Source organism: Gossypium hirsutum, chromosome A03 (assembly GCF_007990345.1).
Source record: "Gossypium hirsutum isolate 1008001.06 chromosome A03, Gossypium_hirsutum_v2.1, whole genome shotgun sequence".
NCBI lineage: Eukaryota > Viridiplantae > Streptophyta > Magnoliopsida > Malvales > Malvaceae > Gossypium > Gossypium hirsutum.
In genome coordinates, this window is record NC_053426.1 from 70,071,512 (window position 1) to 70,077,333 (window position 5,822).

Consider the following 5,822-nt stretch of genomic DNA (forward strand, 5'->3'; position numbering starts at 1 on the left):
TTGTGTGAAAATTTCGTGATGAAATTCTATGCCTAAAGTGCTTAAATTGAAAGTAAGGACTAAATCGAATAAGTTGCAAAACTTGCATTCTAGAAGTTTTTAGTATGAAATTGTTTTGGAATATTAATGAGGAGCTCTTAAATAGCAATTTGACCAATTTTAAGTTCATGGACAAAATTAGGACATGGAAGGAATTTTTGGAAAGTTTAGTAGTAAGGGTATTTTGGTCATTTAGTTATTAAAATGAATTAAAAACAAAATTAAAAGCCAATTTTTGTCCATCTTCTTCATTAGGCCGAAATTTCAAGGGTTCTCCATAGCTAGGGTTTGTTTCAAGCTTCCAAGCTCCATAGTAAGTGATTCCAAGCCCCGTTTTTAATGTTCTTTACGTTTTTGGAATCCCAGAAGCTCGATTAAGCTTATGCTAGCAATAATTCAACCTAGGGTTTATATTTGGAAAAATACCCATAGGTGAAATTTGTGTATTTTGATGTTTTATGATATAATATGGGGTTTTAAATTATGTTAGACAACTTGTGCTACTCGGTTTTTAGTGAAAACGAGTAAAAGGGCTTAATCGGCAAAAATACCTAATAGTCACAAGTATATGTTAGAGAGAGAATTTGATGTTGCCATAGAAGGGAAAATTGATCAGCATGTTATAAAACATAAGAATAAGGAATAAAGTTTAATTCCCGAGCCCAGGGGCAAAAGTGTAATTATGCAAAAGTTTAGGGGCAAAAGTGTAATTTTTTTAAAGTTCGTATTAAATGATGTTTTGATGAATGTATGTATTAAATAAGATTAATTTGGTATTATAGATCAAGAAAAACGAGATTCAAGTCGTGATCGAGGAAAAGAAAAGATTGTGGACTAAATTGCAAAATCTTTATATTTTGGTACCAAGGTAAGTTCATGTGTAAATAATGTAGCATAATTGTTATTTTTAAGTTATTGATGTTAATTATATGATACGTTGATTTTTAATCGTGAAATATTATGCTTTGTGTTTAATGTTGAGTAATATGCAAATCATGTTTACTACTTGATAAATATGAATTGCTACTGAGTATTGGTTCCGATATTCCATGGAAGACGGCAAATGTGAGATCGAGGGAAAAAGCCTGTTTGAACCTTAGGAATAGATTAGGATACAAGTGACATGTCACTAGGATGGTTGAGCATCCGAACTCGTTGAGTTGAGTCCGAGTTCGTGAAATGTAACTAGGCATTCGAACTCGTTGAGTTGAGTCCGAGTTCATTTATGGATGCGAACGCCCGAGCTCGTTGAGTTGAGTCCGAGTTCACTTAGGGGCGGGTTACGTGATTTCTTGATTACATATGTGGCACTTATATGCAAATTATCCATGTATCCGAGTTATATTTCGATGTGTTCAACGGGTGAAATTTCTAGTTTAATGGAAGAGCACTTAAGATATAAGTGACGTTTTGGGTAAGTGTTGTGAAATGGACACTTTGGACACGTATGTTCTTAACCCTCGGGTTGAAAATAGATACAACAACGATAAGGTGGTAAGATGATGAATGATGTTTAAAGATGTGATATATGTTTTGGTGGTACCATGCTAAAGTTGTTTGGTGTATTTGTATTGTTATGTTACTTGTTATTTACATATGAACTTACTAAGCATTATGCTTACTCCTTCCTTTTCATTCACTGTAGTTTTGAACAAGCCGGCTCAGGAATCGGGACAGGTCAAAAGTTCGATCACACTATCCAAAGGACTTTTATCTTGGTAAATGGCTTGTACAACTACTTAAGTATGGCATGTATAGCAATATACCTATTTTGTGTAAATAATTTTATGATATGACCATGTTTGGTTGAGAAAATGTTTGATATTGATAAGTCATGGTGATGGCTAATTTAGATCATGTTTGATATCATGGAAGTTTAACAAGTTATCTAGTTCATAAAAATTCATGGAAAGATGAAACTTGCCTTAAAACAGAATATTGCTGCAGCAATGACATGAATTTTAAAAATCATTAAAAATAGTATAAATAATAATAAATGATGAGTAAGTTATGAAATTGAAGCTTAATGAGTCTATTTTCATATGGATTGAACAAAACAGGAATATAAATTATATTTTATGAGATATTTAAACTTTTGCGAAATAGGGCCAGAGTGATTTCTGGATCCCCTGTTCTGAATTTAAAAATTAATAATAAATTTTACTAAAATAATTAGAAGTTTTTATTTATATGTACAGATTCCTTATTGAGTCTAGTTTTAATAGAAACAAACCTCATAGTCATTGAAATTTTTTATAGAGATATATCTGATTCGTAATACATAGAGGTCAGAGCAGTCAAACCCTAAAATAGGGGATACTTTAATTAATAAAATTTAATAATTGGCCCAATCAAAAATTCTAGAAAAAAATTATTAAATAGATATATGAGTCTAGATTCAGGGAAAATTTACGGATCTTGATTTCAAGTTTCGTAACTCGAGATATGATTTTTATTGTAACTATGATGCGAGTAGCTAGAAAGCTGTGAATGTAGAAACAAATGATTTGAAGTTCTTAAATTGATAAATTATGTTCGGTAACACCTCAAGCTCAACTCCGGTGATGGTCTCGGGTGTGGGGGCGTTACAACATTTTAATCCATTGTTGAATAATTATTACCTTTCCCAAATCAAAGTCAATCTCTGTTAACTCGTTTTTCTATCGGATTCGAAATTGTTATTAGAAATATTCCAAATCCTAGCCAAGAATCGGTAATGATAAGCTATAAAAGTAACATATTTTAATCCCATTCTTAATGATTTTTGGATTATTAGTTATGCAAATTATTAAATTTGATGCTCCTAATCCTTTAAATTCATATTTCTATCATATGGAGAGCATTTGGGATCAAAATGAGTGAAAAATGAGCCAAAATCAGACAAATAGAGTTGTTTTCAGGATGTACACGGCCTGGACATTTCCACACGGGCTGGCCACACGCCCATGTGCCAACCTGTGTTGATTTCACACCTTGCTTCCCAAATACACAGAAAAATCCAATTTTTAGGCTTTCTGAGCATTCTAATGTCTATAAATACCAATTAGAAGAATACCTAGGGGCAGCCAGAGAAGATCGAAGAAAACACTTGAAGAATACTATCAGAGCCAACTTAGAAGTAGATCTTGATCAAGATTGAAGATCTCCTTTTAATTTTATTCGAAGTTTTATTGAGTTTCTTTATGTCTTGTGGTTTTTTTTGAATTTGAGATGTTTTCATTCAGGATTATGAACTAATCCCCTAGATACCTAGGGGAGATGAAACCTATAATGAATCCTATTATTTAATTTCTGTTTTACACGATAAATACTTGATTTTTATTCTTGATTATGTATGCTTATATCTTGTTTTAATATTTCTGGGATATTAATTCATGTTTAATATGCTTATTTCAGTGGAGCAAATGTCTCTGTTTAAGAGTAGATCTAGTATAATTGAGTGAAGTTGCATGCAATCCTAGAAATAGGACGACATAAATCTACCGGATTAGAGTCAAATCTAATAGGGGAATCCATAGATCGAGTTGATGCGACAATAGGGGTTTTAATTAGAAATAAATTTCAATTAATCAACCTAGAGTTAGTTGTTCTTACTCTCGAAAGAGATATTAACATAATTTAGGGATTTCTACAGATCAAGTAACAAATGAATAAATCATTTAATTCAGCTTCATAATAATAGGTGAAGTCTAGGTGTATTCTTTCCTGGGTATTGCCTATCTCATTGGTTATCTTTGATTATTTCCTATTTCATTCTCTGTTGTGTTCTTAGTTAAATTAGTTTAGTAATTTTATATTAAAACACGATCACTCCAATTTGTCGACTAAATAATAATAAGACAGTCATTACTAGTACTTTAAGTTCTCGTGGATACGATATTCTCTACTCACAATAGCTACACTATTGTTCGATAGGTGCTCTTGCCTTAGTCGTATTTATTGTTAGTTTAGTGACCATCAAGTTTTTGGCGCCGTTGCCGGGGACTAAAATATTAGGAACACTTTATTTTTATTAATTTAGCCATTTTTATTTTTATTTTTATTTATTTTTAGTTTAATTTTTATATTCTAATTTTTTCCTTTTATTTTCTTCTGGCAGGTTCGTTTAGTTTATGACTCGAAGAAACCCATTGGGACCATTGTTATTTGATAGTGAAATTGAAAGTATAGCTTGTAGAAACCGTAGATAAGTAAGGAAAAGTTGACAGAATATAGTAGATGAACAAGAGGAAATTATTATTACTGAGGAGATGAGTGATAACCAGAATAATCAGCTACCTCCTGCAGTTGCTACAAATCCTGCAAATCCAGATCTTGTTCCTTGTACTATGTACAATTATCAAGCCTACTCTAACTGGGGCTAAATCGAGTATTGTGAGGCCCACCATTGCTGCGAATAATTTTGAACTGAAGCCAAACACTATTCAGATGATACAACAATTTGTTCAGTTCGATGGTTTGCAAGACGATGATCCAAGTACTCATTTGGCTGCTTTTGAAGTCTGTGATATTTTAAAGATAAATGACATTTTTTACGACGCCATTCCCCTACGGTTATTCCATTTCTCATTGAGGAACAAAACTAAACAATGGTTGAATTCTTTACCATAAAGTTCCATCACTATTTGGGATCAAATGACCAAGAAATTCCTACTAAAGTACTTTCCATCGGCTAAGACAGCTAAGTTGAGGAATGATATCTCTTCCTTCATTCACATTGATTTAGAGACCCTATATGATGCATGCAAGAGGTATGAGGACTTACTGAGATGGTTCCCTCATCATGGGTTACCTTTATGGTTACAAGTTCAAACCTTCTACAATGATTTGAATCCCTTAACTAGATAGTTGATCGATGTAGCAGCCGCGGTGGTACACTTAACAATAAAACACCCGAAGCAGCTTATGAGTTTATAGAATAGATAACACTAAATAATTATCAATGGCAAGTCATGAGGACGAAGCCGATGAAAGCAACCAATGTTTTCAACTTAGATGTAGTCACCATATTATCAAATCAAGTAGAACAATTAAATAACAAAATTGATGGTTTATATATTTCTACAAAGGTACATCCAGTGATGCATTGCGATATGAGTAGAGGAGGAATGAACAAATTAGAATGTTTACCCTACGATCCTAGCATAGAGAACAAACAAATCAATTATATGGGTAATAATTTTAGGCCTCAAAATAACCCTTATAAACCATTATAATACAGGTTGGAGGAACCATCCTAATTTCTCTTGGGGTGGTCAAGGAAATCAGAGAGCACAAGCCCCTCCAGGCTTCCAACAACAGCCTTACTAACAAGTGAAGAAGTTGAACCTTGAGGAAATACTAACGAAGTTTATCTTGGTGTTAGAAACCCACTTTCAAAACGCTGAAGCAACACTTAAAAATCAACAAGCATCGATTCAAGGGCTCGAGAACCAAATTGACCAACTTGCTAAGTTAATTTCAGAACGACCACAAGGTAGTTTTCCTAGAAATATCGAAACTTACCCAAGAGAGCAATTCATGCAATTACTGTTCGAGATGAAGAAGGATTAGTTGGATCTAAATAGGAACTGAGGTAAGAAATTATGGTATGGAACGGTAAGGTTGAGCTAAGCCAGAATGAGCAAAAGGTAGTTGCTGCAGAATATAAACCTCGAGTGCCATATCCTAACACGATGAAGAGATACCACACGAACGGACAATTTGGTAAATTTCTTAAACTTCTGAAAAAATTACATATTAACTTGCTGTTTGTTGAAGCTCTTTCACAAATGTCCAATTAT

At 33.1% G+C, this 5,822-nt stretch overlaps 1 non-coding gene across 1 annotated transcript; it reads right to left on the reverse strand.

Moving 5' to 3' along the window:
- Positions 1-4,722: 4,722 nt before the first annotated feature.
- Positions 4,723-4,829, reverse strand: LOC121227758 (small nucleolar RNA R71). Its single transcript, XR_005925281.1, has one exon. It is a non-coding gene; the product is annotated as a small nucleolar RNA R71 (small nucleolar RNA).
- Positions 4,830-5,822: the final 993 nt, after the last annotated feature.